Here is an 11,134-nt window from a genome sequence, read left to right as displayed (position 1 = left end):
GAAAAGTTCTTCTCAAAATATGTGAATAAAACTGCTGACCAACCAACTGAACACTCCATATCAGCGCAAGCTAACATCACAGGCTAACACCATGATAGCTTGATTTACTGAGTAGCTAATGCCCTGTTGCTACTGTTACGAGTTAATATCCTGTGGTACGATATCATTTATGTGCCATAAGTCATATGTTATTAACATCCATATCCATATCCATATCATACAATATTCATGGATATGGATACTTGATGATTTCATTGTCAGCAGCATAAGTTCCACAACTGTACCTCTCCAACCTTAGCTTAACTAAGCGCCTCAACTGTTTTCATGCTGATGGCCGTGAGCTTCCCTCCGCTCACCCATAACGGAGCCTAACATTCCAGTGAACATGTGATTTCCCCCCCTGCCCCCACCTGCTCCCAACTTTGTAGGCCACGTGACCAGAGAGCTGTTACAGCGTGGAAAACATCTCAGCCAGGCATCCAGGAGGCCTGCAACTGCACAGAGGGTACCTTAGCGTACTTAATGGTTTTTGATAACACAGGTAATAAAAGTTCTGTTTATATTCCTTTTTCTGCTGCTCCCATTACTTCTATTGTGAGCTACAGGTTAGGTTACAACTACAAAGAACAGCCTTAGGTTTGTTGAAGAGTTGCATTCTTGCAAGATATTTGGTAGGTATGTTTACTTTCATTTTGTATTTAGTTGTATTTGTCTCACTAGGAATTGGCATGTACTCTATACCATGTGTCAGTGCATACTACAGAGCTGCCAACTCTCACGCTTTCGCCGTGTGACACACGGTTTTGCCTGTTTTCACACGCACTCACGCCACACATCCAATTTCTCACGCAAAAAAAAAAAAAAAAAAAAAAAAAATCCGATCTTGGTCCGAGACTCTTCCGTTCCTTTTTCAAACTCCACGACGGTAGATGGCGCTGATGAGCGCCCCTGAACCTTTGCGCTGCGCTACACCTGCAGTGCACCCATTTACTATCTATGCCTGCACCCCGAAGTAGACAGAAGAAGAGATACAGAGACCTATTTTCCGGACTATAAAGCGCACCTGAATATAAACCGCACCCGACTATAAGCCGCTGGTGTTTTAATGTTTAATTACCGTAAGAGTTTCTTCTACCACGGAGGGGATTGTCGGGACAGAAATGACTGTTTGGAAACGCAAAGCGTCCCATTTATTTACATTTGACAAACATAAATCTTTCGATCAATCAAACAAAAAATCAATCGATCAAAGTTTCACATCTTTGACATTACAAACAGCATTCGTGCAGTGCACAAATAATACAACGGTGCGCTCCTAGCGCACTTCCTGCAGTCATAGTACCGTAGTAGCCTAGTGAAGTATAACAAAAAACAAAGCTTACAACGCTTGACGAGGCAATAACGTTAAATGGCTAAATTTAATTTGTTTGTAAAAGTGCTTGCCTGTACCACGGCAGCAAAAGTGCAGTAACCCGGCTGCTCAACAAAATAACCAGCATCTTTTTAGAAAACAGCCAACACAGCAGTAAAGGTGCAGTAACACGGCCGTTTACTGTATCAAAATAACCAGCCTACTATACCAGAAAAGTCAGTTCTTAATCATCGTGTCATCGTCTATGACATGATAGTGCGCCCCTGGTGACCGTTAGCTGTAAAAATCCATAATTCGTTGTATAAACCGCAGGGTCCAAAGCAAGTGACAAAAGTAGCGGTTTATAGTCCGGAATTTACGGTGCTTTGAGAAGTCTGATAAAGAAGAGAATCTGAGCTGAGACTAGGCCAGTATAACCATGCACACAGATCATAGACAAGGACTTTACCCAGCTTCTGATCTGCATCTGATACTGATTATGCCTCATTTTAGCTATTTTTGTAATGCATTCATCAGTTTTATTGCTTGAAAAAGTTGTAGTGTTTAAGCACTCTATTTGTTGCACTTTATTTGTTGCACTTTATTTGTCTCTGATGGACCATGTGGTGGGAGACTTTGAATGAAGAATAATGTCCCTCCCTAACTAATCTTGTGTCGTTTTTGGCTGAACATAAGTCATTAAGTGCTCTTAAGAATACAATTATTCACAACATAGGTTAGGTTTTAGTTAAGAATTAGTTTAATACCATTTTAATTAAAATATCAATCAACCTACCTAGGTCAAATCTTAAACACTGATCTATGAATAAGGCTTTATTGTCATTTAGGCACACCGATAGTTTTCTGGTTGAATGTTCAGCTCAAGTCTACAGACTAAGACCTACAGGTCATGATGCCGAACATGAATCAGAATAAGTTCAGGTATTGCACATCTTTAGCAGACCGCCCAAAAATCCACTAGAATGCTGGAAACCACATCTACTTAATCCAAAATCTCCTGGGGGTGGACCTTCAGCTATGTCTGCTTCACAGAATGTAACCAATATTGTCCATCTTCAGTGGGCTGCCCCTATCAGCAGCTTTGGACCTCCCCACAAACCACCAGAATGCAGGGTACAACATGGGTACAACATCAAATTAATTCCAATTATCTTATATCTGAGCCACCAATTTGTGTTACTGCGTGCACGGCATAATTTTGGTCACCCACGACAAAATCTCACTCCAAGGTTTTTTGAAAAGTTGGCAGGTATGATACTATTGGTTATTTCTTCTTTTTACATACAAAACATAACAAAAGGTGACGTGCTCTTTGACCCATGTTTTGCTTGGTTTTGATTCCTTTCACTCTGGAGGTCCCTGTACTGGAAGCAGGCCCTAAAAATGTAACCAGCACCAGTTTTCAAAGGTCTCCTAGTACTGTTGGAACTAAAACCTTTGTTGTCCTTCATTCTTTGTTGCATCAAATATGGTTGGAGTTGAGAACAGGTTCAATAAGGTCAGTATTTACAGACTCACTGTTTCACAAAGTAGCAAAGTGAAATTACTAGTTTTCATTCTGGAGGTAAGAAAAAAGAGACGTACTCTATTTCAAAATTAGTTCAAGTGTCCATCTCCAATATTATTTTCTCTCCAGTTCATCTCCTTTCATACAACAAATGTGGAATTTCAACAAGTAAATAGGAAATCCTGGAACGTCTCAGCCCACTCCAAGATTGTCCTCCTGAGAAATGGCTTCAAGGCTCCTTTGAGGCCACTCACTACTACACAGTCTTCTCTTAACAGAACCTTTGCTGATTGGAGCAAATTCTGTAACTGTGGCGAACTTGATTTTCTATGCCTTATTGCATGAACATTTTTGTATTGATCATCGGATGGTGTAGTCACTTCTGTTCTGCTTGGCTGTGATTTGGATACAACTCATCCAGTTTCTACAAAGTGTATCAGAGTGCCATGCACTGCCTTCATAGCCATGATTTGATGACACTTTCACTTAGTTTTCATTTCCACCATCTCAATGCTACATAGTAGCTATGGAGACTACACTTCACTATTCCTGGACATAATGTTACTGACTGACTTAACAAGAACATTTCTGAGCTTAATGGCGCTACATCCAGTGCATTTTTGTGTCCAAGATGTGCACTGATATTTCAGAAGTAACCTTAGTTGATGTCTTTGAGTAGCAAATTGGTTTTCACATGTTTTGTTTTACATTGAATTAGTAATGGAAGTATACAACATGTGTTTCTTACTGATTAGTTCTACATTTCCATAAAAAATATGACAGACTTTCACTGTGGTCTCAGACTTTTGGGCTGCACGGTTCACAGAATAAGACATTTCACCCTTAGGGTCAGAGTCCCTCTTAGACTAACCATAAACTTCAAACTATAATATATGATCACTTATGATATTATACTGGTGTCACTTGCATGTAAAAATGCATGCAAAATGCACATGATGTCGTCAGTCAAGCTGCAAAGGTGGATGACACTAACTGGATGATAAAACACCCTCGTCCGTGACCACTTCAGTGCATTCATTGAGGCTGATCTCATAATCTGCAGTTTGCCTTTAACTTGTCGAGCTTCAGCTCACACAGGGAGGGAGAATCAGGCCTCTGTTATCTCCATATAGAAGCGGCCTGCTATTGCCTCTGGCTTATTGAATTCCCTCTCGTCACCACAGGAAGAAAATCCTAATTGACAATTTCACACTGGCTCCTTCCCTCCCTCGTAATTCATTTCCTATCATTAGTCCATGATAGGCTTTAACAGTATTCCATCTCTTTATTAAAATTACTTACACATTTCCTCCCTTTCCCCCCATCACCACCACTCTGCTTACTGCTGTGCTTGGACTGCCCTTGTGCGGCTAGTCTTTGAGGAGCGCTGAATTGGTTGTGTAATTGTCTGTTACGTAACTGGGGGAATTAGACAGGAGATATGTTTAAAATGAGGGCACGGATTGGTGGCATTGAAGAATGCCGTGTTCTAGCTTTTTGCCTCTGAGAATGAAGGGGGAGGAAGGTTAGTCCATAAATATGTGTTTGACTGTGTGTTTATATACAGTATGTGTGTGAGTGAGATAAAGACAATAGCAGAGAGGGATGGAAAGGAATAGACGGAAACAGATAAAGCTGGTGTGCAGCAGAGGGATAGATGTGCGTAGGCATGGTGGAACAGTATGAGTCATCACAACTTAGCTGATGGACGTGTGGCTTGAATCCAAAGAAGCCCCCCTCTTGGAAACCGACTGTACACGCGAAACATTTCCTGTTAAACCGTTTAAAGTGGTAATCCCACAGAAATATTTTCCACCCAGAGGTCACCTGTCAGTCAATCAATGGGCAGTACTGTGAATATTTTACTGCACCACTTGCTAATTTTGGACTCGCTGTTACAGTATCTGCATCTATCAGCCACGCTTGGTTATTATCTGTTCTTTACGAATAAACTGGGAAATTCACAATTTCCTATTTGCTAGAGGAATTTTCTGGAAAACGCCAAGCATATACACAGTATATTTAGTTTGAAATAATAATACCTGTGTTCTTGTTGCTACAGTAGATGAGAAGATTGCTACAATTCTAATGTATACAGGGTCTATAAAGCTAGTTTATCAGTAGGAGAGGAACTAGCCTAGCTTTGGGCTAGGATTTGGATTGGATTTGATCGGCCAAAGGGATGATCAACGTACAGGCAATGCACCTTTAGCCCAGGAGCCTTGCAGTGCCTCAGCCCTCCAATACACGCATCTCAGGCAGCTGTCAACATTCCTCATCCACGGAAATTCTGACCTATCACCTATAAATTATGGATAATGTTTTCCAGTGAGTAACAGAGTCCTTAAAATAGCTTTTTTTAAAAGAAATTAAAACAAATCAAGTCATCCTAAAATGTATTGTCTCTAAATTATGCCAGATAGAGTGCTTTAGCGCCCTTTCAAGGTTAATGTAGCACTTCGAACTTTGGAAAAGTTAACTTAGTGCCTTTGGTAGATTTATTCAGGGGACAGAGTGTGCCAGGGCGTAAAACTGGTTATGAATGTAATATTCCTATTGAATCAAAAAGCATATTCAAAGATTTGAAGTAAAGGAAATCCAGGCAGTTCTCAGTGCTTGCAGACAGCTATGAAATACTGCATAAAAGAAGTAGTCAATAAAAGAATTAGTTTTCTTCCCACATCCAAAAAAAATGACAGAGAAATACTGCAACAATTCTGACACCTTGCAGTGATTCATACAGTGGTGCTATTTCTGTGTTTGAATGGGTGGCTCGGTGTATTGTTGAAAAAGACAGACATTCGGACCAACCCACCGGCTCCAGCAAAAAACAAACTTAGAGACTACATGGACTTGAACGCAGTGCACCATTTAGCAGCTAAAAATACAGAATTCTCTTCGCAAGGGTGGATGGGTGCAGCAATAAAAGACGAATTAATATAAGATTTATACTCCATCATCTGGCCGCAGTCACATCGCTCTGTGTCTGATGGACTGATGAACTTCCTTTCTGTTTCTACCTGACGTTTTATGTCATTGTGGAAAAAAAAACTATTGATAACATAAACAGGTACCCTAAGGCAAATATGTGAAGAAAAAAAAAACTATTTTGAAACACAGCATTTTTAAAATTGGTTAATGTCTGCTGAATGCTGCAATGAAACCAATCAGAAATTGAGGCAGAGAATCAAATATAGCTAATTAACCTTTAAATTAACATTATCTTTTGTTCCTTAAATCTACCGATTCTTTTGCTCTGGTTAGCTAAAATTGCAAGACATTAACCACTGACCCTTTTCAATCATAGGAACTAACCTTGTCCCCTCAGATGTTAATTACAAACTCTTCGGACCATATACCAACACCATTAAAGTGTTTCCTCTCTGCCTCAGGTGTGCTCATTAGAGCTGCTGCTCTGGGGCTGGGCTGCTAACTCACCTGCTTCTCATCGTCCAATCGAGCCTGGAGCTGTACTTAAGGACTTCCAGCTGTCCCACTCTTTGCCAGTTCTCCACCTCTGTGGTAGCTACCCATGAACCAACCATTTTTCTAAACATAGGCAGCGCAGTTCTTAATTTACCTGCCTTTCCAGCTTTGCTTCAGGTGCAGCCCAAGCTCTAGTATTTGCCAGCCAGCCTCTGTGGACTCCCTTTGTTTCCTTTTGAGAGTCCGCTCTAGCTCTTGCAAACTTGTTAATTGTGCTTTTATCTCCTGAGTCCTGCTTTTTTTGTCTCGACATCAACTATAGGTATATGCAAAAGGTGGTCAAACAGATTAAGAAAGGCAAACAGCATCTTTAAGGTATACCAAACATGAAAAACATTCATGTTGTGTACTCTTGGTCTACCGTTTTATTCCCAGTAGTAGCCTGTTATTGTTGCTGTTAACCATAAGGTTTACACAACAGTAAATGCTAACCAGCTCAGAGCTTCAGAATCCATCTTGGAATGTGTTTTTATGCACCCTGTCTCTCTTCTTATTCTTTGGAGGCTACACACTTGTGTGTAATGGTCTGCACGTTTAACCACAGCACTTCACACTGTGTCCTTTGTTTGCTCCTTGAGCTCTCTAGTGCTTGGAACTGTATGTTTTTTCTTCCTCCGTTGAGGAGGGAACAAGTAATGCTTTTGTCATGGCTCCGTGGAGGTCAAACTCAAATGCAATTGTCAAATAAAAAAGAAAATCTAAATTGAATTTGAAAATGTACAGTAATTGGTCCACGATCACCCTCCGCCATCCATTATACACCTACCAGCTGAAATTCCATTTCTTTCTAAGCAAAAAACAAAGATTACTGTGATGCACAAAACACCTTCAATAGAACCCAAACTACACTGACAAAGCACAGTTAACATGAAAAGTAGCTGCACCACAATACTGGACATTTTCCTTTCCCCTCTTGTATCTCTCCCCCACACTAATGAGCCCATTAGCAATTACACATTGGATTGGGCTTCTATGGTAACACAGCTTGAGCACATCATTTGGAGTGGAAAGATTTACACCACATCCACTATCAACGCTGTTTGTTATTTCTATGTAAAAGAACCATTTGCCATGTAATATGTCAAATCTTAATTCCTGAAACAGGCCTATATTAATCTGAGTCTTTATTGCTAAACATATATTTTATGATCCAGTAAGACTTATTTTCCTGTTTTAAAAAGAAAGCCATCTTAGTAAGGGTTAAAAATGTCATTAAAGGACTAGTCTGTCACCCAGGGAAGGGCCACACTTTGCTGTGAGGAAGAAGATGAGATGAATTGTACGAAAAACGTTAAAAGGTTCATGCCTGTACAAGACTGACCAAAGTTTTAGATGCTATATGTTATTTCAGTTACAATGAGGCAGTGTTTGTAACACCACTGAAAGACCCTTAGGAGGTAGAGCCACCCAGAAGGTTGGCGGTTTGATCCCCAGACCGTGTGCCGTGAGCAAGGGTTAAAAAGGTTGCTCCCGCTGCACTGAGCAAAGACAAAAGACATTGTACCCCAAGATGCTCAAGCTCAAGTTTCTCCTGGATGCCTCTAAGGAAGACTTTGGGGGAAGTTTGAATCATGGTATTCTACTTGTCTCCTTTGGGCTACTACCATTGTAGCGGTCAAGAGTTAGAAAAATATGACGGAATTGGAGATGCAGCCAAAATCATTCTTTTCACATATTGTCTGGACTCACCTTGGGGAAATACGGGGAGATTAGATATTTGGATGGAGCTTTGAGTAGAAATACTTGCTCCTCATACGGCAATAGGATGGGCACCCTGGGGGTAGCCCATAACCTACAACAGTGTTTTTCAACCACTGTGCCGCGGCACACTAGTGTGCCGTGAGAGATCGTCAGGTGTGCCGTGGGAAATTATCCAATTTCACCTAATGGTCTAAAAAACATTTTTTGAAAATTAATTCATTATTACCTGCAAATAATATGCCATTGTCAAGTGTCTGTGTATTGCGCTAGACGTTTTAGTTGTCTCTCATTTTGACTGACAGGGTCATAAAAATCCTGTCATAATCTATTTTTACCCGTCACTTAAATTTTTTAAAATGATAATAAATACATATTCAATAGCATTTAATTTTCATTAAAGTTTAATTAACTTTAAGTACCTGATTAATTAATTGACTTTATATGGTAACAAAAACAACCACAACAACAAATATTTCGGCTGCCGACACGTCATGTCTGTACTCGGAACGGGACTGCTAGCGTAAACAGCTCTTAGACGGTACCTTAAGGTTGAAGTGCTTTGGTGGTATGCAAGTTCCATTTTGGTAGCCGTTAGCTGCATAGACATAGACCATTGACTGTATATACTAGACGTAGACATATGGCTAACCCATTGGGTTACCCGCGTGCACCGACAAAAACAAGACAAGAGCCAATTAAGGTCACTCGCCACCAAGTGGTCAGGGATGTGAATTGCAATCTGTCAAAATGACGGATGGCCCTCAGATTTTTCCGTCACATTTTTTAAAAAAAACGGTCAGTGACGGAAAATATTCGGTTAACGCGACCCCTGCTGTGTATATATATATATGTATATATATATATACATATATATATGTATAAGACTTTATATTGTTAATATAGGCTACAGAGTTTCTTTTTTTTTTACGTTTTCGGTTGGTGGTGTGCCTTGTGATTTTTTCAATGAACAAAATGTACCTTGGCTCAAAAAAGGTTGAAAAACACTGACCTAGATACTTAGCGACCCTAGGTCTGGATAAGATTGTTTACTTTTGTATTTTCACCTAAAGTACTGGCATCTGAAGATGGTAACTTTAATGAATTTGATGCAGGCAGAACTCTTTGTTCTTTGTTCTTTGTGTTGGACGGTCCTCATGAGAGCCACCTTCATCAGTGTTTGATTTCTGGGACTGCAAATGAAGAAAGCTTTAGATATCAGATAGATCTGAACTGACTCACCTTGAAGTCGTAAAGTAATGATGATTGGTTTGTATTTGAAGACATTATTTAAGTACATTCATTCATCTTCTGTAACCACTTGTCCTGTGAAGGGTCGCGGGGGAGGGGCTGGAGCCTATCCCAGCAGTCAGCGGGCGAGAGGGTATAAAAAAATTATCTAACCTGAATATTTGTTTCAGACAAAATTCAACTTAACACTGCTGCAAACGCTGGGAGAGAGCATTGGCTTCTTTTAATGGTGACAACACATGACACACCAAGTGGTCATTGAAAACATCATGACAAATAGCAAACAGAAAAAGAAAAATCCGAGACATGGCAGCAAATAAAGCAGCAATTGTGAGGACTCGTAAAATGACGTGAGTAAGTCACTGATGTGAGAGTCGTCAGCACAGAGTTGGTCTGTTTCATCCTGATTCTACACTGATTGCAAGGCCATGGGTGAAAATCAGTGAGTGCTCTCCACAGTCTAATCAGGACCAAGCATGGGTTTGTGTCATACAACTCCACTCAATGGAGAGGCACGGATTAATGAGTGAAGTTTTTTTTTCTTTTTTTCAGTCTGCTGAAATCTGTTGATTACCTAAGTCTGGTAAGTCGGGTATGTGAGAGCACTGTCAGCTCACCTGTGATTCTACTGGCTGCCTGGTTGGGGCAATAATGACGATGATGTTGTGAATGAACCAATGTTTCATTTCCATAGCACCAGAGCAGCAATGCCTGCTGAGGAGAAAAACATATTACTGGGAAACTCTTCTGATTCTGCATCTAATCTGTTATTTGATGCAGAAGTCCAGAAGTGGTGATTATATCTGGAACAAAAATATGCATTATGACTTTAAATACAAAAATATTGAGTGAAGGCCTGCCCTTGAACTATGGAAGGAAGTCTGAAATCTGTCAAAGTCTGAGCATATATGGATCACTATTATACATTTTTAGTTCATTGATCTAGTGATGAAAACTGAAAATACAATACAATAACCTAAATACAGTGTGTGGACAGGGGGTGTCGAATTCCTTTAATTTGCCGGTTGGACCCATTGGGAATCAGACCTTCCCCAACACCTGGTTCATGGTTTGTTCCTTCCTCTGACCACTGCCAGTAGGTTCTTACCACTCATGATTTGGTGCATCCCCCGAGCCTTACTGGGTTGGACATGCTCCTACCCATTTTTCTGGCCATAACGATCTGGCCCAGGTCAAACTCAGATCTTTAGACCTGCCAGTTTCAACCTGATCCAGCACTGGACCAGAATATTTTCCGGCCTTCTGAATCCCAGACTTTCACATGCGTTGTTAAGACAATCAGCGTCATTTGCGTCATCTGAGCATGGTCCTAGTGTTTCCTAGCCACTGATTGGCTTGATTGGTTGAGCTGTTAGTGAGAGGCCAATCAGGTCAATGATACTTCCTTTTGCCTCTTTGCAATGGGGATAATTCTGAGACAGTAGCGCCATTAAACGGGGAGCTGATTTGACTCATCGTTGCAATTCCTTGGCTGGCGCCTGACTCTGCCTGTGTGGCAAATCACAATCATTTCAAGTTGTGACTCATAACTGTCGTGTTAGATAAATGAATGCAGCCTTTCACAGTACAATATGTGAACTATTAAACAGACCAGTATTAACTTCTGTGTTGGCACATACTGCGTATCAGTCCAGCTTTTGTGTCTGCCAAGATAGCAACAAGTTGTTTTCTCCCAACACGACCCTGCAGAACAGTAACTTGGAACACACGCAGAGTGTGCTGATAAGGTTTAAGGACTGTGTGTAAAAACACTCATTAGTCTAGTACATTACTCCTCCAGCTCCAAAACAAATTCCTGT

Source organism: Chelon labrosus (genome assembly GCF_963514085.1).
Source record: "Chelon labrosus genome assembly, chromosome: 16".
NCBI classification, from domain to species: Eukaryota; Metazoa; Chordata; class Actinopteri; order Mugiliformes; family Mugilidae; genus Chelon; species Chelon labrosus.
This window is presented reverse-complemented; position numbering follows the sequence as displayed.